At 47.0% G+C, this 24801-nt stretch overlaps 1 protein-coding gene and 1 long non-coding RNA gene across 4 annotated transcripts in view; one reads left to right on the top strand and one right to left on the bottom strand.

Annotated features, from left to right (window-relative positions):
- LOC105432744 (uncharacterized) overlaps window positions 1-24801 on the bottom strand; it is a 175068-nt gene that overhangs the window by 34368 nt on the left and 115899 nt on the right. The window lies entirely within an intron of this gene.
- Window positions 10074-24596, top strand: LOC148934987 (uncharacterized). The gene is made up of 3 exons (XR_016140856.1): window positions 10074-10217; window positions 23981-24075; window positions 24539-24596. It is a non-coding gene; the product is annotated as an uncharacterized LOC148934987 (long non-coding RNA).

Genomic DNA, 24801 nt, shown 5'->3' with positions numbered 1-24801 from the left:
AGGAGGGGGGGGGAAGCTGTTCTGCTTATTAATATATTATTTCCCTGAAAAGACATACACGTATATCCACTGTTCCGCGGCGCTGGAAAGTGCAACTCTGATTATTATTAATAAAAAAAAAAAAAAAGAAAGAATATGAGATTGTGCACCAGTCTCCTCAAAGGGACTCCGGTAATGATGACCAAGACTCGCCCTCGGGCTTTCCTTCTTCCAATTCCGCGGCAATAATACGTTACGCGGAAGGTTCAAGAATTCCGCTGTAGCCGGTCGACGACAATAAAATAGAGTATTTCGTAATAAACCTTCAAGTGGCATAATGAACACCCTCGAGTCCGCAAGTATCGAAACGCGCGTTCTAGAAGTGCGTCAGAACCAATCGACGTAGCGGAACTTTGAAAATTACGGCCGCTTTGTCGTTGCAAGAACGTCGTGAGAAATTTGTATCCAGAATTCCTGGAAATTCGTTGCGAATATTTACAACTACTAATTCGTTTAATTAGTACAGTCGCGACTCCGTCGAAATAAAGTGTTCCGTTCGCATTTCGTTCTAACACTAAGAAATGAAATAATCCCTTCCGTAATCCCTATCTTGTAAAATAATAATAAATTTCAGAAAGAGAGGTCGGTATTTGGAATGGGACTTACAATATTCCAATCTACCTTTTTTTAGGAATATCAAATGCCTCAAGATTATTGCCCCGGTCTCGCACGAAAAAAACACGGTCATTCCCTTAGGGCGCGCCCGGAGCGAGCGAGGATCGATGTAGGGATGTAATGATAAGTTCAGACCGGTAATCATCAACGAGAGAGGGACAGACACGCCGGGAGAAGACACTGAAAATAATCTAATTATTGGCGAGGACGATTATAGTGATTAGGCGCGTCGCGGCGGCCTCTTCCCTGTTTGCCACGCACGGCCCACCTATTATAAGTGTATCCTAGGAGGGCACAAATGAAAAGACGTGCGCGCGCGAGCTCTCCTTTCTTTCGGACGAGGGAACAAACAGGCGGCAGAGAAGAACAGGAACAACAACAGGGGTCCACGGTACGCAATTACCGAGGAATCCAGACGAAGGAAGAAGAAAGCGGCTTTCTTCCATGTATTGGCCCGCCATGTTCTCTGAATTCGTTTGACGCAATCCTTACTCTTGGAAATTTCAAATCGGAACAATTCGAGCGCCAAGTTGTTCTTCTGGCCCTTCTTGGATCTCCTGTTGGAATACTCGCGGAAGTTGAACTCGGTTTCTTAGCTCGTTAAGGATTTTTAAGTTCATTACTCTTTGCGTTCTTAAATAAGATTCATGGACTGATAAATCCTTCATTTTTACGGTCTTGGAACTTGGATTCACGGAACCTCGAATAACACTCGAGAGAGAAGTTATTGTAACGAGATAAATAGTACGACCTATACTTTTGCGCACGCAGAATGTGAAATGTTCAAAGTTAAGAGTAAATTAAGAAAATAAGCTAACAGATATAAAGCCGCGATGATTAGCCGGTACAAATGTCTCGTCAAAGAATGTAGAGCGTTACGGTCGGCTTGAAATTTACATGGCGCAAAGTAACAAGCTGCCAATGTTGGATATTTATGGAGGCCATCAAGGGTCGAAGTTAGTATCAGCCGGTTACGCACAGTTGCCATTCCACATAGACGCTATACGTGTGTGTGTGTGTGTGTGTGTGTGTGTGTTTTGTGTGTTGTGTGCACGCGCGCGAAAGAGAGAACAACAGTTTTATATTTTATATTTAATGCCTTGTATACGCCTGCGATGCACTTCTGTCCCTACGGAAACGAGCGAGCGGGATTTTCTCGATAAACTTTTCTCGAAAATCGACCCCGTCGATCGGCAAATATTTTCACAATCCGCCGAGGAAATATCATTCTTTAATACAATCCAGGCCGATAATCCCGGTGAAATGCATTATACATACGGTATATACGGGGTGCGTATCGTCGCTTCTGACGTAACGTGTAAGTTTTACGGGTCATTACTTAAAGTATACTGCGAGATAATATTGCCGTTCTGGGGTTTGTGTAGCCGAGGTAAGTTTCCCCCCCTTCCCTCCCGTCTCCCGCGTGCACAGCCACCACGGGAACATGCGAGTGCGCCGCAGTGCGCAATAAAATTAGCGTCTATCGGTCAAGGTAAGTGCGGTGCGCATTAGACAAGGCGGTCGAGCGGGCGGAGATCAGGAAACGTCGGAACAGGGGAGGGCGGGCGTGGTGGAAGCGGTGGAAGCCTAATTGGCCGAAATTAGCAAGTTTAGTCATTAGCGGAGTTTCCGGCGACGGTAGTGGCGGTGGCGGCGGCGGTGGCGGCGGCGGTGGCGGCGGCGGCAGCGGTGGCGGCAGTGGCGGTGGTAGCGGCAGCGCCGGCGGTGGGTTCACTTGACTCCACTTCCTGGGAAAGGAAGGACGGAAGGAAGACTGTATACAGCCATCGGTCGACCTATACGATACTACGAGTGGCGTTCACGGCTATGTGGGTGTCGTTTCGCCTAGCCTTTCCGGGCTCGTACGTAGCGTCGTTGCGACTCCCGCCAGTGGCATCGTTGCTGGATGCCGATGTAATTATGGTATCATATCGCGACGATAGGAAAGCGCTATTCAATAGTATCATCAGTCCCGAAACGATTTGCGGTCGAGTATCGCCGGACATTCGCGATGTCCTGCCGCGATGGCCCGCGTCATGGCTCGTATCGCGTTTGCATTGCGGTCGCGTTGCTCCATCGGCGGGGCGCGCTAGAGGTTTATCGCGATCGCGGGACGGTGAGAACGAAGAGTTGCTCGCCGAGGGTGGATCGATGACCCACTCGAGGCGGCCTCGCTTCGATAATACGCTTTAAATACGGCGGGGCGTCAAGGCGTTGATATCGCGGCCCGCGATGGCAAGGTGCAGACCGCAGGATTCCGATGGGAACAGTTACTTGCGGTCTCACGAGTGCGAGACGCCTCCGCGACGCTCACGCGCTCACGCCTCTGACACACTCAACACTATTAACGATCGTACAGTATAGTACCGTACAGTCCTCCGCTTCGATATCACGGGATTTTCTTCGACGATCGATGACCCTATCGTTTAGCCGAAGCAAAATAATTTATAAATTGAGAAAATATTCTTGACATTGTTCGATGCGCAGCGACAATATGGAAAGTATTGTGTGATCGTGTATCACAATCGACACAAAAACGCGTCCTGAAAAACGTCGAGCTGAATCGATTATTGTGAGCTAGAAAGACGTTTAGAAATTCTCGTGTTATCAATTGTACGCACATGTCAGGCGAATCCTACAAAATGGAACATAACACAAGCGGAACGGCAAGACAAGAAGTGCACGGCGAAGAGGAGCAGGAGGAAGGGAAGGAGGAAGAGGAGGAGGAGGAGGAGGAGGACGAAGGAAAAGTGCTCGGCCGCAGGGCCACGAGGCAATTACAAAATTGCAAAAATTAACCATAAAACCCGACCGGCATACCGGCGCTACCATAAAGCTAGCCGGACGACCGGCCGATCGGCGCATATTTTTGGCGTTTACGACCAATCACGTGGCCACGCCGAGAACGTCGAGCGGTATACGCGTTTCCCTCCCCTCGCGCGAGTACCGCGCGGGTGGATTCTCCCCGCGGAAAGAAAATTGCACGGCGATTTTGCACCGCCATTCGAAATGCCGCTGTAAAACGCGTCTGCCCTTCTCTCCCATCCCTTCCTGCCCGCCGCCCTTCCCCCCCCCCCCCCGTTCCCGTCTCCCTCCGTCCGCATTTCTTCCCATCATTCCTCTTGCCTCCCCGGCAACCCTTTTGCTCTGCGCGAGTATGAATCCGTCAGTCGGAACGACGAGGGAATTCGCATTAAATCATATTTTCCACGTTGTTTCGCGATCAGACGTTTTAAATATCATAAGACAGCGGGCGCTGAAAGACGGCGAGAGATATTATATCCTTGCGGACGTCGGATTTATCTGAGATTGTTCGACAATAAAATGTACCATCTCTAATCTCGTCGTTATCGTTTTATTTCGTATATGGGGAATTAATAACGCTCGCTTGCGCGCGCCTCGCCCAATTAAGCAGTCCGATTTTTCGATAATCTGCGGCCACGTGTTGCGCCGCGATAATTATTTCTACCACCGTGGCAATATTGCGCTCACGCGCCGCAATTATTTATCGCCGTTTCATACACCGCTCGTTCATGAGATTGACAACACGCGCGCGTGCAAACCTATGTATCATTTTTACAGGAAGAATGCCGGTTTTTAAGAAGATGCGATAATCTTGTAATTGTAAAGCCGTGAGGCTGTATTTCCAAGCGTATCGTGTGTAGTAGTAAAAAAAAAAAAAATAACAAAAAGAACGGAAGAAAGAAAAAAAGAAAAGAAAAGAAAAGATAGTGATTCTGCAAATTAAGAGACGAAACGAACGCAACTGCCGGTACGATGCTCCTGACGAGCGCATTAATTCCGTTTGAAATTCGGATGAATGCATTAATTCCCTCCTGACCCCGTTGTACAAAATGCGTACCCTACAGATCAACAATGCCAGACGGGCGAGCCAGCATACGTTATATTCTCACGCATCCACGCACACACGCATGTACAGCACACACGCATATCGTACTCGGCCGCGTGCGCGAGCACGCCCGTTGGGCATCAGCTGCTCTGTACGAGGGCCCTTAATTATTCTATTAAACAGGCCGCGGTCTTATTGTAATGCGTATGCGTTTGCGCGTGCGTATATGTGCGTGCTCGCGCGCGCGCGTTTGCATATGCGTGATGTGTGTGTGTGTGTGTGTGTGTGTGTGTGTGTGTGTGTGTGTGTGTGTGTGTGTGTGTGTGTGTGTGTGTACATGTGCGAGGTTTGAATGGAACCATAAATTTATTGTGTCGAAGAGGAGATTGCCGGGGCCGAAGAAAGCTGTTTGGCGCAATTGAATGCGAGTTGCGGTATTGTGCGCCCGAATCGAACCCCGCTAGATCAATTCGTCCGGATGCTCTTTTTTCATTCCGCGCGTGTATCGCGCCACGCCGAATCGATCGGTCCCCGCGACGTCGCCGAGGAGGACACCGTTGGCTTATTAATTCCTTCCGAAACGAGTATATCGGGATGTCCGACCAAGATATCCCGACAAATAATAGCGTCCCAATTATCATACGAGTACTCGTAATACGATGGATGAAGATTTTTCCTAAGGGATGAAAGTTTCTTAGACGACTCTCTCTGTCCAACTCATGTATTATTATTATTACGAGTCTTTTTTTTTTTTTTTTTTTTTATAGAAATTCGTATTAAACCGAAAGACGATTACATCATGGACAACATCGCGCATTTCCCATCGGGAAACTTTATAATGGCCGGTCGCGGGAATCTCCCAAAAATCCGCCGAATCCAATCTCGGATCTACACCCGAGCTTCCAAAGGCTCGCGCTTGTCCGTCGCGGAAAAAAATAGAACGCGAGACAATTTGCACGGGCGGTGGGTGTTTTGGAAAATCCGGTCGGGATCCACCCGGTATATCCACTCACTTCTCCCGATTCGCCCGTAAAGTAATGATTTCAATTTCGCGAGATCGCCGGCACCAAGGGTGCCACGCCACCGCTCTCCGCCTCTTCCTCTCCCCGTTCACGCTCGAAGATTCGGATTAAGCGACTAAGGAAATTCAATATCAGTAGCTGAGATGGGCACATAAAATTACTGACTGCCACTTCGCCTTAATTTGCGTAGTAAAGTTGCCCCGCTTCGGCGAGCAAGCCATCCCCTCCTCATTCCGTCTCCCTTGTCTCTCTCCCTTCCGCCTCCGCCGCGACCCGCGCTTTCGTGTAAAACTAAGGGATTATGATTCGGTTATTGGCTCCCGGCGCATTTTAGTGCGTAATTGGACGAAATTTGCAGCACCGCTGCGATGTCGCCTCGCTATTTCCCCTTACCTCCCCTTCTTTCCTTTTCCAACTCTACTTCCCTAACGATATGAAATACGAGCACCATATTGCGAATCGCGAGAGGCAGGCTCGTTTCTTAGCCTCGACGACGTTCATTCTGGTAGTTTCGCTGTTGTAAGTTGGAATTTATTAATCAAAGACATGGGCAGAGAGAGAGTGAGAGAGAGAGAGAGAGAGAGAGAGAGAGAGAGAGAGAGAAATGAGACAGGAAGACGGAAGAACGTGACGTATGACTGGATAAATGGGTCCCAGAATATTATATAACAGCGGCAGAAATTGAAATTAGAAATTATTCTCTTTTTTTCGTAGACTCTCGTCTCGTTAAATCGCCATTAAAAAGCACGATGGTTATTATTATCAATGACTAGGCATAACGGGCCGAGTGAAGCGGAACTCGAGCGAAGGCATTCCAAAGAAATCGAGTCGTGCAAGTGACCTAATCGATCGGAGCGGCTCAGGACGACGGGCGACCCTTCTGCGTCCCAGGACACGATCTTCAGCCCTGTAGAATCCACCGGGCAAATTTATGGCGAGGCATCCCGCAAACACGGCGCGTAAACGTAGCCGCGTATGAAATTGCGGCGATTGAAACCGTACTCGTGGGGGTGCTGCGAGGGATGCGCAATCTGAGAATACGACACTATGTAAACACACCCTACCATCTCTTTCTCCTCCTCTTCCTTCTCCCACCATTACTTTTAGCGTCCGGAAGAATAGCCGTCAATCCAGTCGACTAGTAACTTTATTCCCGAGGACAAAAAATTCATTACGGAAAACTCCCACGCGATTCGGCTTTCGTCGGATCTCTTCGCGACAACTTGGCGCACATATCTGGTACAATGGACAAGTTTGAAAATTTATTAATCGTTCCAAAAGGGCCCGTGCCTATTCTCGTTTGAACTAGAAATACGCAGAAATCAGATAAATATTGAAGATAGCTACGAAAGTTATCTTCGGCATTATCGCACTCCTCCTGGGATGATCGTATATTCCATCGGTGTTTAAGTTGATCACCATCTTAGATTTCGTTGCCTCGGGCTGTTTTTATTTAAGAATACTTTGTTTAACGAGATATAAATATAATGTTTTGTAAAATATAACGCGGATGATCTGCAAGATGTTACAGGCATCTTCCCCTTGAAAATCGAGCGATAGTTGCCACAGCAGGAAAATTAAATTAACTTTTGGGGAAAGGAGGGTGTGATAAATCCGAAAAAATATGTGTTTGACAGATATTACCCCTCTCACCGTTCGTTTCTCTGTTTTCCAATAGCGGCAGTCTGGCCTATACCGGCTCTCCCTTCTCCCCCTCTCTACACCACATCCACTTTCTCTCGATGAAAACCCGGTCTTTGTAAATCCTCATCTCAGTTTTCGGCTTTCTCATGTACTTTTCTTTCTTCCTTGAAATTAATTTAATTTATTATTTTGTAAAACGGGATAATGTAAAACGTTTTCTTTTCATCTACAACTATTACAATGTACGTTGTGCTTCTTAATACTTTCGGGGAATTGCGTATTGGAGAAAATATAGGGAGAATTTTTTATCGCTTTTTATACTTTATTATCTTTTGCTTTTCTTATAATAAAATACGCAAAGGCAATTATCTTTCGTTCTTGTCAAATATGTGGCTTCTTTTAAATTCGAGCACGCGCGTCCAATATGTGTGTAAGAAGCTCGAAGGGCGAAATAAATAGTTTGTGTTTTATTCGTCCCTTTTTCTCTTATTATCCCCGTTTCTCTATCTCACTCGCATCTCTCTCTCTCTCTCTCTCTCTCTCTCTCTCTCTCTCGTTCTATCTTGACGCAAAATTACCATACTTGGAGATAACAGCTGTCGCAGTCGCCGTCAGCATCTGATAAACTGATAGTAGCTACACACGCGCTGGCGTGCTCCCGTCTCCCTCTTGAGTTGTCGAGTCGGCGTCGAAGACATTAGGCACCGCGATCGTGTGTGATTTTTATTCCGAAAACGTACGGCACGAGCGAATACGCAATTGTGATTCCAACGATTAGCTTTATTCTCGCGAATACAACGCGCGACATTCTCGCGCGAGGGGTCTCCTCCCCTCTCGCTTTTCTCGAATAACAGTTCAATCCGGACGCAGCTGCCGCCGCTAATGCGCTATTTTCCGTTTCGCAAGTGTGATGCAGTCTCGCGATGCATGCATCGCTAGAGGGGGCGAAATCCTTCCAGCGCTTATGCGTCACTTCGTTCCGGAGTTGAGTTTGCGTACTATGATAGTAACGGACAAAGCCACTCAACGACTACTATCCACAAACGGGATGTTGGAAATGAGATTTCTTTTCCTTTTGTTTTTTTTTGTTTTGTTTTTTTTTTTTTTTAAATAATTCGATGTTTCGTGGAAAAATCATTTCTTCGACAAGTTCGCCGAACTCCTCCTCCGCCGATACTTATGCGGATGTCAGCCGATTTGCACTGTGGACCGCGAAAAGTGTCGTTCGCGACGACGAGGGAAGATCGAGATCGCGAGGGATCCACTGGGAAGTCCAGAGCGATTAATGAGCGTCACATTCGTCAAACTGCGACTAGCTGCTGGATGATACGTAACGAGCTAATTAACTTAATTTATCGCCATTTGACGAAGATCCAATCGCAGATGCGCGCCACGTTAATTGTACGTCCATTAGCTGCCGATACGATCCTATATACCGTATCGTATTCCCGTGCTCTCTAACGATCGCTTTACAGCTCGTTTCGTCGATAGCGTCCATGTTCATCAAAAACCATCTCTCTCGTCCTTCGTTTCCCTCGATCTCATCTCGATCTTTTCTCTTTCCTTTTCTATTTTCCTCCTTGCGCTCTTTCTTCCCACTCTTTTTTAGTTTTCCTCTCTTCTCCTTTCGTTGTGTTAATTAAAATATGATAATCAATAGAGTAATGTTAACCAGTCACTTAGATAATATTTGCAGTTTTATTCGCGTGAAAAAAATCATCCTGTCGTTTTACGAAAATAATCGCATCAAGCTCCAATAATCCTTAACCTTAAAAATTTTTATAGCGTATATTTTCTCGCGTCATTGTGCGATGTCGTTCTACATTAATTGAAAGCATTTATTGATCGGTCAGTTTCTCAATTTATCTGTTCAAGCTACTGTTCTATATATGACTGTGTAAATGTTTAATGAGCTTTACTTATTAACGCGAAACTTTTCCAAGCGGATTTTCGGCGACTTAACAAAATAGAATCGATAAGCATGGGACAAATTGCGCGTTGCCTCGTGTATAATAATTTATTCACCAACGGTTCATCGAACTCTTTTACATTTTGATAAGAAGATCGTGCTAAAGTTAAAATTTACACTACACAGATTACTGTCTGTGCGCTATTTTCTGTTTATTACAACGTATATAGAGAAGAGCAGATTTCAAAATTAAACAAAACTATAATTACTTATTGTGTTCATTTGCGTGACAAAGATTTTAAGGAACAAGATATAATCTGCAGGTTACTGATGCAATTTAAAGAACAAGATGTGATCGGCAAAACGAGGTTATTGATGTAACGATAATAGTTTGTGAAAAAGGTAACAGGCCGCAAAACCTTTGACACAACATTTTATACGACAAGTTAACTTCTAGTAAAACCTACCCTTAAAAACTAATATCTTTACTGATGGTTTTGGTGGCCGCGTACCTGTGTCGGGAAACGGGCCAAATCTTGGAACCGGTCGGTCTGTGAACGTAACGGTCGCAACCTATTGTTTACAGTGGGAAGATCTTTACCTGGAAAAGAAGCCGTCGAAATAGTCGCCATCAATTTCAGACGGACGAAGCGGTCTTTTTTCCTGCTTTCCCCCGATTCTGCAGGTATCCGACACCTCGGTATTTATGTCCTCTCGCGAGAGGACAACATCTTATATCTGAGCGGAAACAGACACCGATTGTGTCGATTGGTTTAGAAACATTTAAGCACGTGGTCCTCTTAGTGGAAATAACATGCCCTAATGCGTATCTTGCAATCGTTTAAATGACTACAGCTAATTCCCATAATGCTTGAACTTCATGTTTTTAGCCGAGTTTTCTTTCTAGAGAATTTGGGACGTTGCGCTTCTCTCTTGTTCGTGAAACGCACGTGGTTCCGAGAAAACGAGAACTATCCCGTAGCCTCTCACAGTCTCTAAGGGGAGTTGGATGATAAGGGACGGCGAAGGGAGACGGGAGAAGGAGCGCAAGAGGCGCCGGGGAGACACCCGCAATTTCGTGATTGCTTTTCAGACGACACTTTGTACACTCATGGACAGCAGCAACCAACTCATTACGGTAATGACACGTGTGCATCAATTCGCATTAATATTCTAATGGACACGTGGGAGGGGGTGGTAGAGGGCGGTTGGTCGGTGTGAGTGGCGTACGGACAGGCGCGGCGATGAGTATCCGCGTATTCGTGTGGGTGGCGCGAGGATGCGACGGAAGATGCGTCAGAAAGAAAGCAACGAGACGGCGCGTAGAAGGATCGTATGCCGTCTCTGGTAAATAACGCCAATTAATTAACTCTTTGCGCGGCTCGTTGTAGCAAATTAGACATTCGAGACGCGCGAGACGTGGACACGATCAACCGCACGAGTCCCGTTAGTCGGACGCGAATCGTATTCGAATAAAAATTAAATTCTCGCAACCACTACGAAATCCTTCCGTTTCGAGATCCGTCCGTTCGACGCGACCGCACGAAGAACGGAGAACGGAGAAAGGATCGGTGACCGACGTTCGCAACACCCTGCGTCGCGCCCTTCGCGCACGCAGCGTCCCCGCGTCCCGTGCCTTTAACGCAGCTCGTTAACTCGACATAATGATCATTCGATTATGGGCATCGCGTATAATTCAATAACGATCCGTGCGCGTAACGCCGCGACGTCATCGTCATGGCCGGCCGGCTGGCCGGCCGCCCGGTCCGGGCCGGACGGTCGGTATGCCGATGACACTCGTCCCGCGTAATCGGTCATTACGCTCGATGACGCGCGCGTTTTGCGCGGGCCCACCACGCGCTAACTTCGTTAACGTTCGAAACGAGATTCCCGCTGCGTTAGCGCCGTCACGACGACTCGCTCTCGCCAAGCTCTCGAGCTCGTGAGTCCTCGCCTGGCTTGGTACCCCCTCCGAAAGGTCTTCCTGACAAAAGCGAATACTCGAGAGAGAGAGAGAGAGAGAGAGAGAGAGAGAGAGAGAGAGAGAGAGAGAAAATCGCGAGCGGAAACTTAAGATTGTGACACTCCGTCTTGGATTGATACTACGTCTAGCATTCATTTGATGTGGAGAAAGATTTAAATCTTTATACGAGAAGCGCGATACGATACTTTTTCTTTTTTTCTAAATATGGAGTGAGCTGGAAGGGAAAAGAGATATTCTATCAACGAAGACGCGACAGATTGTCGGCGTTGTCGTCGATATATCGTTTGCCAGCACGAGAGCGGAGAAGAGTTGCGAAAATGCAGGCGAGGATCAGACGATTGATCAGGATAAGCCAATTTTCCAAGCAATTTCTTATCGCCTACCCGACTCGACACCTCTTCCTTCTTGTTCGATAGATATAAATGTCTAATGTACGATTACATCTGTTAAATGTTTTTCATACGGATACGCTCGAAATAAACATTATATTGTATTTTTAAATCAAAAATGTCCGCTCAAAAATGTACGATATAAAAATGTGTTATTCCACGTGACCGGGAAATCATTCGAGAATCATATACGAGAGTGTAAGCGCCGGTATAAATACTTAGAAACAAGGAAAAAAAACCTTGGGTCGCAGGTGGTTAAGCGTTCGGTAATGCGATATCGCTATTAGAGGTCTTACGTTGATCCTACTTTTGGCTGATGAAAGTGAATCCCGAAGTTGATCGCAAAGATTCACCATCATCATCTTCGACACCTTAATAACTATCACTGCTTATAGACGTCTTTCGTTTATTCGGGTATATCTCGATACACGCAACGCGCGCGCGCGCGCGCGCACGCACGCACGCACGCACGCACGCACGCACACAGAGAGAGAGAAAGAGAGACGTACGCACATACACGCGTACACACGTACGCACGTTGCTCTCGAAAGACATTCGCCAGTCATCGCCGGCAACGAGCCGAAAACGCGGCAGGCTCTTCTTGTTTGCCTATTTCCCCGGTAAGTTTGCCTTTCCATTCTTCGTCCTCCCTTTCATTCGTCATCTATCACTAATTTCAATTAGTATAAAGACGAAGCTAAGAGGTGAGTAAGCTGCACTCTGTTCGATCGCTCGGACCTAACCGCGTATCATTTCGTAGGCAAAGTTGCCCTTTTATTTCTCACCGCGTCTTCACCGAGATGCGTATATATCGTGGGAGATTACGTAAACTACCGCTGCTACAACACCTACGTACACGCTAACAATGAGATTATCCCGGGCTGTACCGTCGGAAGCTGTAACCAAGACACGACAAACCTATTTCGGGATCCTCGAAACCGCCCGAGTCCGCTACACAACTTTAAGAGCAGTACACGCATCCAAATTACGACGCAGATACGCAATCTTTTTCGCGTAAAGCCACGTATCTCTCAAGTATCTCTCCTCACGGAGAGATATTTCTCGAGTATTATGCACAGCCGATGTTCGGTCGCAAGTTTATCTCATTACGCTTCGCGCGAGATCGCGATGAAAGCGGCGCGAAACGCTCGACGCGCGCGCAGATTTCTCTTTCCTCGATAAATTTCCTCGGTTTCCACCGATCTCGAGATCCGCAGGATCTCGATCGTTTCCTCCATGGAAACTCAGGTGCGCCGCGCGAATACACGGATTATCGGCGACTCGGATGAAATCTATGAATTTCCATCGGGAAATTCCTTTAACAGTCATGCTCGTCGTCCTCGTTGTTGTCGTCGTTGTTGTTGTCGTCGTCCGTTAATTCCGCATTACGTTGTGTACCCGCTATTGCCGACTCTTTATAGGCGCGTTCACACACACACATACACACACACACACACGCGCGCGCGCGCGCGCGCGCGCAAAAACTCTCGAGAGGAACACGTGGACGTGGGAGAGCCGGACACGCCAGATGCGGCGCGCCCACGCGGTGAAAGTAGCGATAATTGATTCCGTGCTCCTAAGATATCTCACGAAGATCCTGCGACCGCGATTAACCGCGAGAGGATCGTCCGGGTATAGATTCCGATTTCCTCGGACGGAAACCGATTCGCACGAATGTGTGTAAACGCTTGTTTATTCGACGACGGCGCAAATTAAATTTAACGACCGGCGTGGCGATGGTGAGGGAAGGGATTAATCGCGTCGCTCGCGCGACCAGTGCCCCGATCGGATAAGTACCGTGGGTGGAATCGTGACACGCGACATACGGCGAGACACGGCGAGGAATGAAGGAGAGACGCACGAATATCGTTCCAGGTATACCGGTTATTATTGCCGGGGCCGATATTGTCATAACGAATGGGAGAGGTATCCCGAATGTAATGGTAAATTCTCGTAGTTTCGTAGACCAAGTTTTTTTCCCCCATCGGGATTTGCTTTAAAACACGTGATAAAACGCGCTTTATACACCGCTGGCGATAGTACATAAACGTATGAAATATCGAGCTCCGAAAAATATTGCACCATCGAGAGTAACGTAACGGTCGGCGGTACGTTTAGGATATTCGAGCAGAAAGAGAAAGGGACGGAAGATGAGGCTATTTACGAGGGAAATAAAATAACCGGTAGAAAAATATTTCTCTCTCCCCCCCCCCCCTCTCCCGCCCTCTCTATTTGATCCTTTCCCTTGATCAAAAAACTAATCGAGTCAATTCTAAACGCTCAATTAATTTTTGATTATACAATGTGAATATGTAAGGTCCAGCGATAATTAATAATAATAATAATAATAATAATAATAATAATAAGCAAAGTAATTCCGACATTAGACACACGTCGACCGATGCTCTTATTAAGACGCATTAGCCTGTTTGCTGCAGCACTCGGCGTCGCGTGTCCTGCAACGGAGAAATACGGTTACGGAGAGGGGTGTGGGATGGCGGTGGCCCGCTATGAGATGCCGTAATGATACCATTCGCTGCGGCCCGCTGTTAGTATTTGACATTACGGCACGATAATGCAGCTGCACGTCCTCGTAGGCAAATGGATCTTGACGAGGAAGCAGCCAGCCTGTCATCTGATAAACGTTGCGTATGGTCACTCTCTGCGTGCGGCGAAACCGTACGCTCCGCTGCTACTCGCGATATAATTCCTAAAGAAACGAATCGAAAGGGCGAAATCGCTCTCGGTCGCCCGTGAAAAATAATACGGAACTCGAGATATCGCGAATTTACGTCGCAATTTACGTGCCCGTTGCTATATTCCCGAAATATACGATACCTCGTGTCCCGCACGAGAATCGTCGCGGCGTCAGCGTCGCGTTGGGTGAATGTGCTCCAGCGGAGAGTTGCTTTCGTTAAGAAGGGATGTGCGTGAGGGGTGGTGGGCAGAGCTGGTAGTGTATCCAAGGCCGATAATCCCTCCGGTGTTTTTCTTTTCCTCCTTCGTCCCCGACCCACTTACCCCGGCATCGTAGACCCCCAACCCTCTCTACCCGTTTTATCGGGTGTCGCCGCGGGTTATCGTCGTGGTTGCTGCCAGGAAGGATGAGATAGGGGGGGGAGGGAGAGGGGTGCTGCCAGAGGGGTGTGAGGCCGCTGCCACCTGTTGGCGGGACAACGTCTTAGCCCTCCTCGCTGCTCCTCGCAGACGTTCTTCTCCAGCTTCTGCCCCCAGCTCCCCTCCCCCTTCTTTCGCCCTCACCAGTTCGCGCTCTACTCCCTCGATTTCTCCCTTTTTTTTCCTGGTACAACCTAGTCCGCCGCGGGACGGGGGATGCGTTTTTCCACGCGAGCTGTGGGATGGATTTTAACCCTCCCGTTTAGAAACACAGAGTTGAGCTCGGTAGAATTAATTCCGCTTGAGGCGCACGCGCGTGTTCCTGTCGCACGAAAGGTACGCGAGGTGTTTTATAAAAGGATTTATACCAAATGAGAAGTTGGACGCGACGTTGTTAAATGTAATTGAGATGCCCAGTAATAATTATGATATATTATTATAATTGACAGCGATATGAAAGATATGAATCCTTTATACAACGAGATATTCTATGTATTAATTATATAAAAGTGCTCGATAATTTCGAGAAATGTGATATCGAGAGATCATGGCGTACGGAGCATAGCCGCTTTCTCAAATGCAGCTCAGAAATCGAAAAACTTTTGAACAGGAGCATATACGAAGCTGACGGACTAAACAAACAATAAATTTCAACGAGCATAGCGAGCGTTTTCGATTTCTCCACTTCGGAGGTCTCCTTTTAGCGGAGGACAAAGGGTCGTTTGTTGGGCCCAACCTTACAAAGGGTCCTATTGGTCCCGTGCACTCCACTACGACAAGGGCTACGGGACTTCTTTCTCTCCATTTTACGACGCATTAACGTGTGGCATTCCTCAGTTTGTTGAATATAATAATATTACACGTTTTTACACGTTTTATTTCATAAAAAAATACTCTCTTTTGTGTGCTACTATTACCGAAAATTATCGCGTTATTGTAGATTGTTTGCCGCATTTTTTAATTGTTATCGCGTTTAATGAAAACGCAATTGGAAAAAAAACGTTCTATATAGAAGATTGAAAGAAACATAGCGCTTAGTTGTGAGTGAGCACCACTGATTTACACAACGTTAATCGGCGCGAACTGACAACTTTTCCCGCCCGACAGAAAGCGTCGTTTTCGGTAAATGTCAAAGCAAATCATAAAGCGCTGCTTTTCTTCGTCTACGTGCGCGGAATAGCGTCGCGACGGCGACTCGCCAGGTCGAGTTCAAGGGTTTCGAGGTGAAAACGGGACTGTGATTCCAGGCAGAAACTGGATCGACGAGTTCCTGACTTGACGAAGCCCTCGACCTCTGACCTCCTCCTCGCGGAGCAGGTCGGCGTAAGGCTATGCTCTCGCTCTCGCTCGCTACACGAACTTACAAGCGTGTGTATCGACCCTTTCAGCGGAGTTTACGTCGAAAGCGTCGCCGATCGTGGCGATTCTTGTGATTTTCATATTACAAAAATAGACGTATGTTGTCAGTAGAGAGAGATGAAATTATTTAGAGGTAAAATAAATAAACGGAAAATTAATAGATATTAAATATGCAATAAAGATAAAAAGTAAAAAGAATAAACAATCCAAAGTAAAAGTCCAACGCTACGTATAACGGAACTCGCATTATATTCGTCTCAATTAATATCACCCTCGTAAATAAGATATTTGTCCCGTTTTCGTGAACAGGCGCAGACGAGAGATGCCAACTTCCTTCGTGCGATTCTCCTACTCTCACAATAGTCGAAATTGAATACGACACGTATTTACGCGAAAGCGTAATTTCGATCCTCTATCCCGATTCACGTTCCCTCACCGAGAATTCATTATCCATCGCTTTATCCAATATATATTTTTGCTAAAGATTCGTCTCGAGCTACTTCATCTTCGTCAAAACAAAATTTGGATTATCAATTTAAGAGGAAATCGTCGATTGCGGAATACGGCGATTGTTTAAATGCGCGAACGATTTAGTTTTCAACTGTATATGTAGAGAGAGAGAGAGAGAGAGAGAGAGAGAGAGAGAGAGAGAGAGAGAGAGAGAGAGATACCGATAACATTACCGGATTCCCCGGAAGCTCCGAAGCACGTCGGTAAGTTCCAGGTCCTCTTATTGTCCTCGGCATACGATACACGCTCCTGCAGGTATGGCTGGCCAGGAAAATTCGCAAGCTCTCCCTATTTCGACGGAGCGCATTGGTCCATGGCGGAGTGCTCGTCTCCCGCTCCCGCAAGAAGGACGGACAGATCCAAATTGAAATGTAATGTATACCCCTCCCCAGCCCGTGCCCGTCCTCGTCCTCGTCCGTCGCCCTCTCGGCCCTCCACCCTCGACCGCGCGACTCCCCTCGATCGAAGATGGCTCACGAGGCCGCCGCGAGGGTGCGGCGGGGGCGAATGCGGTGGGTGGGTAGAGCCGGTATAAGTGTAGGTGATTTACTGCTTCGGGCTTAATGGAGGCTGTTTACTGCTAATTAAAACGAAGCCCCGTCCATACCGCCCCGAAGCTCCCGCCGAGGACCGATTCCACGATTTCGTGCATTCCGCGACCTACGGGGATTGTAGACGACGACGGGACAACGGGTGACACGCTCACGGGGGAGGGGTGGCTTGCGTCGGATAATGGCGCGGCCGATATAAATACGCGACCTCAGGGGGAGAAGTAGACGGATAACGGATGGATATGTTTTATTAACCTTCGGAGTTGAATGACATTGCTCGTGGACGATACAGATATGTGCGTAGGGTAAATTGAAAGGCAATTACGATATGAGACGAGTTAATTTGAAAGTAACGTTCATTTCTAGATAAAACGATAATTCAAAATTAAATGTATATTTTATGTCTAAAAATATTATAGTTAACGATCATATCGAATGCAAATAATTGTTAAAGATTTTCATCAAATATATTAGAGATTGCGGAATATTCCTAATGAATAAAAAAAAGAAATTTCAATCTCGAATTTTGAAATTTACGGGGATAAGAGTAGAATACGGTTTTTTTTCGCATTCAAAGCAAGATCCCGGCCAGTTTGAGATGTAATTAGCTCGATCTTTCATAAAATCGCGGGTTACACCCTCCTTTACTCGCGTAGGGTGGAGAACGCACGTTAGTCCTCCCCTCGGACGATAAACAATCGTTTGAGAAGCAAAGTTACTCCAATTAGCGGCGGGGGCTCCAAATAATACTCTCGCTTGCATCCTTCTCTCTCTCTCTCTCTCTCTCTCTCTCTCTCTCTCTCTCTCCCCACTGTCTCTGTATTTATAACGTAATTCCGGGCGGCTCTTCCAATAAGAGCAATCTTGCTTTCCTTTTCCTCGTTCCTCGCTTCTGCCCAATTAAATTGTACCGCGTTGCAGCGAGCGTGCATACTGCGTATCAATATCAATTATCCAGCGAGTGACACGCTGGGGCCGATTAAAAGAACGAACGAGAGAATGAGACGAATAGAGAGCAGAGGGAGAGGACAGAGGCAAAGAGAGGAGGTATAAAGGGCGGAGGAAGAGACGCGTAGATATAACGGGAAAGGAGGCTGTTAGGCTTAACGAGCGGTGAGAGTTGGTGAGAGTTGGTTGGCAACGTGCAATACCGAACGTACGCGAACAGCGAGAGGGTTGCATCAGAAGTTTATCACTACGTGAAAAAAAATCAGAAGTTTATCACTACGTGAAAAAAATCTATAATCTATCGAGCAGCACGTGTATCTTTTCACATTAATGCGATGCATTTATATATTTAAATTGTCAAGAAGAACGCTTTACCGTGCCCGACCGTGCTTCAGCGGGGACTTTATCATCGCAAATTCGACTATTACGTTGCAGTCCAGGCGCTATTTCGATAGCTTGATAAACAATTGCAGTTGCAAAATGGAACCGGGATGCAACAGCGGTTCTCGAAAGAACGCGATAAATTGCCAGAAAGCTTCGTCCAATTCCTGGGACGAAACACTAAGCAGATGGATTATGTTAAAGAGGTTGAAGAGTGGGATAAACAAATAAAACGAGGTGGGTGGTGCGAAGGGAACCGAGCGAAGACGTCAATACAGAAGAACGCGCTCGAGCAGCAGCGAGGATCGAGCTTAAGAATGGTAGAACAACCGAGCGAAGGAGGAGGAGAGGACGGAGAGGGGGAGAGCCGGCGAAATGGACGAGTCTTGTTGGGGGTTGAAAGGGGCGAGTGAGAGGGTAAATCTTAAATAAAGTGATATGGAGTACTTTCGTATAAAAGCTCCATTTCCAGTACTACTTTAGCGAATACCATCTACGGGCGCGCGCCCATCTCTTTCTCTTATGTAGAACTTTCGCAGGGATTTCGCTCTCGTGGTGAGAGCGATTGCCAGTCGTCCGCAGAACTTATCATTTGCGATTTTCTTCAATTATCGATCCCTCTCTCCCGCTCGACGTATCGCGACGTATTGTTCGTTGTACGTGTACGTGTACATCCACGGCACGGATGATATTTTCGTTTTTATCTCCGACGTCGACGTCCTTCGTTTAAATTCTAAATTCTCGCGGCAGAGTCACGAAGGAGCTACAAAAGAGGAGTACCACGGGTAAATGTAAATTCTCGATTTATCCGGATGAAATTACTCGGGCTGTAACGAACGAATAACATCGCGCGATTCCCTATCACCGGCGAACGTTAAGTGGCGTGAATTCGGCAGGGCCTCAATGGGACTTGAATAAATTTAATGGCAGGGCTCGAAGTCGCGGCTGGAGAGGCCCGAAGGCCCTCGCTAGGCGAGCAGGTGGTCGGCGTGGTGGGGGAGGAACGACCAGATCGACCGGTTTACATGGCTGGAGATCCGAGAACGCCTTTTACTCCCTCCTACCCCGCCCCTCCCCATCCCTCCCCTGCTATCACGGAGATGCCAAGTGTCGGTGGGGCCAGAGGGAACGATCGTGTATACACGCGGGCGCGCGAGTGTGCGCCGATGTTCGCTCACGCGCGCACGAAGGATGGAGGCAGCAAAGGGTAAAACGCGAGGATTTAAGAAACGGACGGTGATCTTAGCGTGTGGTCTTTATAGAATCCTTGAACCTAAGCACCTGCCTCGGCATACGTGTGCACGCGTGCATGTGCGCATGAGCGCGACGCACGGACAGATTGAATATCTCTACCTGAAAATCGTCCACTTATCGTGGACAACATTATATAAAACGTATCTGATCGTTCTCGCTACGGTAGGAATAAACGATTTGACGTTTATATACGCAAATGTTCGTTATTTCTTAAAGAAAATAAAAAAAAAAAAAAAAAAAAAACTTTCTCTCCTTTCCCGAGGGAATTTTCGCATATCAGTACACCAGCACTTTCCTCCTCCGAGCTCGGGTTTAATTTAATGTCCAAATAAGTCACGCGTGAAAAATGGCAGCGCGGCTTATTGTTAATTTCGATCCGACAATGGGCGATCTCGCAGGAAGCCACGTCTAAAGGCCGTTACACAAAAGGAAGGAAAGGGAGACGGGACGCGCGCGCGCGCGCGCGCGCGAGCGCGAGCGCGAGCGAGGGGGGCCGAGATACTCTTAAAAGGTGTTGTTAAAACCACCCTGCGCCGTGTAAGACATTTCGCGTCGGCACCTTTAATTAAAGCCATAAATCAATGTCAATTAACCTGGTCACGGGCCGACGCGCAATTAATTATAATTAACAATTAATAATACAATAATTAGTCGCCGGGCACAGAAAGTTTTGCGAGTCACCGCGCGCGGGACAGCGCGCGCAACTTTCCGAAATGTAATATAATAGCGATCTCTCTAATGAATTCGTCCTCGAGCCTGCCGCCTTTATTAAAACGCGCGTCTCGGATCTTAAGCCGGTTTCCGAGACATTTTATTAAAAGCAACGGAGCATCCTGGCGGCCATCGTATCCAAACGCGAGGCGACCTTTGAACCGTTCGAGCACGTTCCTCCTCCTTCTTCGTGCTGCTGCAACGTATGCTCGATGTATCTGCGATTTTATTAACTCGCTTATTTTCCTTTTAATGCTAAGCGCAGATGGAGACCGTTAAAGACCGTCTAGACCAGTTGAAATCATTCGAATCAGAGTTGAAGATTATATAAAATGAAACAATTTTCTACGAAAACATTTTCTAATTTCGCGCGTCCTCATTGTTCCCGCGTAATTGCAGTTACATTTCATCGACTCGCCGTTCTATCTCCCTGAATTTTACTCAATTCAGTCGTCATTTCCGGCTCCAATCAGCCATTAGTCAATCAATCCTTTTATCCTCCACGCTGCCGTGGCGGGATGAACGCCCCATACAGAGAGCTACAGAGAGGTAGACGAATCGCGTTATTTCCCGCACAATTTCGCCACCACCGGAAGGTGTCGGTAAATCAGCGGCTTAATGAATTCGCCCTTTTCCCCGCGTGGAGTTTCGGGGAAGCTCACGGGATTTACTCTCCCGGTTATCTTTACGAGTCGCAGAGATACGCCTCTCTTGTCTCGCTTGTCGCTACAGAAGCGGGACGGTGTTACCGGGAGGAGGGGGTGGGTGGTGTGGTTGCGGGACCGGCGCGGGCCAGGAAGTTGTCGCTAAATCTCCGCTGACATCTGACTGGCACGCTCCCGAGGCGGGACGCGCGCTTACCCGTTATGATTGTTAAGCCGCGCAACAGACTCGTGCACGCGTGAGGTAATGCGACACCGATTTAGACCCCCGCGGGGATGTCTGTCTCGCGAGAGAAATTCTAGTATTTCAGCGCACTCCGAAGAAACGCGAAAGACATTTTCCTCTTCCTCGAAACGTTTCCTCGTTTCTCGATGAATTCGCACACGTGAGCGCGCGCGCACACGTGCATACTTCTAATACAATAACATGACCGTAATGACATGACTACTTGACGACGGGTACAAGTCTCCCTTAGGATACCGGGAATTTATATTGCTTCCACTTGATCGGGAGGGTTGCGCGTGGCAACTTACTACTCGAGTTCATTAATATAAATTCTACATTCTAATTGAAGCGAGGCGCGCAGTGAAACATTCGATTTTTATTTCGGTTTTTACGCCGTAAACTCCCCGCTTGTAGCCGTGGGAGAGTTAAACTTCGTCTTCGCCGGCATTGTCGTTCCTTCCATCATACTGTAATGACACTTTTACACTTCGGATAATGTCGCTGCAAAGGCACTCACAATGTGACCGCAGCGAGCGCAAAAAGGAGTGCGCGTGCGGGCGAGCGTACAGCCGGGTGAAAGAGGGTGCTGAGCGGGGGGGGGAGGGAGGGATAGTAGCTACGTGTGTATAGGTGCGTATAGAAAAACGGAGGAGCGGAGAAAGAAAAACAGTCGAAAAAGGAGCGGCGCGTTGGCGGAACAAAAAGGAACTAAACTCATTTCCGAGGCATTAACCAATTACTTTTTGCGAAAGGGTGTCGGTTACCTTCAACTTTCTACCCGTCCCCCCACCGCTCGCCCCCTTCCACTATCTCTGCTTCAGAGGCCGCTACACTCCCGCCCTCCCTTTCATCCCCGTCGTTCGTTAACCAACTCGTCGACCGGGCGAATACGTTAATGAAGAAAAATATAAAGCAGACTGATACAGGGGGAGGTTAAAAGGAGGTGGAAACGTATCGGCAAAGAGCGCGAACGACAAAAATTCCGAATTCACCCCTCGGAGCACCGATGGCACGTTAAAGGAAATACGAGACGAAGCGTGCACTTCTGTTAGCCGGGGATCACACGGCGAATATGGCATCCCTCGCTATCTCTGTCTCCCTCCCTCCTCTCTCTCTCTCTCTCTTTCTCTTCCTCTTCGTCAACACCGTTCGTTCGCTTAACAAAAAAAGGAAAAAAAGAACTACAAAAAGCTCCGTCGAGATAAGTGGTAACAATCTACAGAATAGAATAATCGACATTAATGGACAAATTCTGAATGTGAGCGAGCTGCCGCATTCACGCTCAATCTGCCGCGCGCTTAATTGCTATTAGGGATGCAGCGAGAGTATTCGGCAACTATTTGGTATTCGGCGTATTCGACAAATTTACCCAATATTCGATGTGGCCGCATAGTTAATACTATTTAGCGTGCTCGTATTCCTTAGCAGGTAACTGTAACGTAGCGACCTACCTTGAAGACGGGGATTAATTCGTCGAGGGCTCGCATCGCGTAAAGCTATGAGATACAACGTACGGTCAATCCGTGCGGATCCAAACGTTAAATTTCATTACGGTCAATAGAGTCATTACGCTCGCCGAACGCGCTGTTTATCTTAGATCGCATGATCAGCTGGACATCTTTGGGTGACATTTGACCGGATAATGGCTGGGGGGTATTACGCACTCGAATAGGTGTAACATGATTATGAGATGCGCGGCCGGTGCGATGAACGACGATGTTTCGCGCATTTCGTTCCGCGCTTTGGAAGATACCGAAGGATATTTCCTATATTCGAGCCAGGAATCTGCCACATTCCCTGTGCTTTATTATAACCTACAAGAATAAATTTCAAAAAATATCTCGAATAACGAGATCGGCGAACGGTCAAAGTGTCTTTCACTTTTTTTTTATATTTTTATTTTATAAAGCTTGAATAATAAATTAAAGGAATGTTTAAATGTAAACATAATTTCGGGGAGCGAGGGAAACTGAACGTAATCGGTCGCGTGCAGACGACGCAATTACAATCGTTTTGCCCATAAAAGACCTCCCTCCAGTCAACCATCCGGCAATATAGAGGCCGGGCAACCAGATCTAATATCTCACGTCTAGGAGGATGCGCACATATCATATTGTTAATCTCAAAACCGCGTCTATAAGAATCCACTTAATGAAATTTCCCCCGTACGACGGCCGCGCAATTGGTCGGCTCCAGGGGAAAGCCCCGGTTCCTCGTGTCCCCCGTGCCTGCACGCCGGTGGCATTGTGGAGCAATTAATAATGTCATATTGCACCCCCTCGGCGCCACCCCTACCCCTCGTGCACCACCCCTCCATCGTAGTGGCGTCTCCGACTAAACGCTCATGGTACCACCGCTGTACCACCACCATCGACACTACTACCAACCCCTGGCGCACGGTACATCGCCCTTAGCACCGAGGGCTACGTAGGCACCTGCCAGGGACGACGACACGGCCCTTACAACCCTGAACAAATTACATTAAAATTAACAGGGTTCTAACAGCGTTCGTTGGGTTAGATTTAAATGCTATTAACGAATAAAAAAAAGATTCTGTAAATCCGTAAAAGTAAAAAATATAAAACTTAAAACTTTATAAATTTTAAGATTTACAAAATAATATTAAGAATTCAAGTACAGTTTAAAAATCAAGAAAAATTTAACGAATCGGGGAGTCATAGATTTACAGAATTCAATTCACAAATAAAAAAGAAATAAACAAACTATATAGAACTATATGTTTCAAGAACGTAATAATCCAAAGAAAATCCAATGTTTCAAGAACGAACGCTATTTGTTTAAATTCCAGGTAGCTTCTAATGACCAAGTGGCGCGACGCACCCTTCATGTCTTCGGCCCTGATATCTACCTACTGTGCAAGAAGAGGACGGAGGGTGGATGGAGGTGGGCACCCTGACTGCTAGCTCGGATATAGGCTGTTGTGAATATTACATTCCCTGTGTATATAGACGGTGTGCGCCCGGGTAATGCTCCGAGGCACGAGGGCAGAGTACAATAAGACGGCGCGCGCAATTAATTTTCGAGCTTTTGCTAATTAAATTTTTGCCCGTCGCGCGTGCCGTCGGGCCCGCGTCTATTATGCCCGCCAACGTTATTGACAGTTTCCAACCTATCCTACCGCTTTATCGGTTCTGTTCGATTGTTCGACGAAGAGGTTAATCGATAATTTTTCTCAGATTTTTTGCGAATGTGACAATTATACATTCTCCAAAAAAATGCAAATATTTCGCTATTATTAACTCGTTAATTCTTATTCGATTAAAAATGAAAATCACTTCATTATTATTAACTCGTTTATTCTCATTCGACATATTTATAAAACTAATTGTAGGCTATTGTGTTTTAGGACGTAGCAAATGTCATACATATAGAGATCAATAAACAGACAAGAGAAAAATCATAAATCTCTGAAAAAGAGTGCCCAATGATCCGGTCGGGCAATTACACCACCATCTTGTGTTCGTACAAGTGCCGGTAGATCCGTAGAATTCATAATGGGATTCCCCCAGGATCTCTAAAACTTCTAGGAGTCGTGTGCTACGGAGCGTGATACGGTAACGAGGGAGTTCAAGGTTAAAAGCGATGGAGACGGAATCGAGGGAGAAAAAG

Source organism: Pogonomyrmex barbatus, unplaced genomic scaffold (genome assembly GCF_055798465.1).
Source record: "Pogonomyrmex barbatus isolate J1 unplaced genomic scaffold, ASM5579846v1 scaffold7, whole genome shotgun sequence".
Classification (NCBI taxonomy): domain Eukaryota; kingdom Metazoa; phylum Arthropoda; class Insecta; order Hymenoptera; family Formicidae; genus Pogonomyrmex; species Pogonomyrmex barbatus.
Note: the sequence above shows the minus strand (reverse complement) of the source record. Positions and strands in the feature narration are given on the sequence as shown.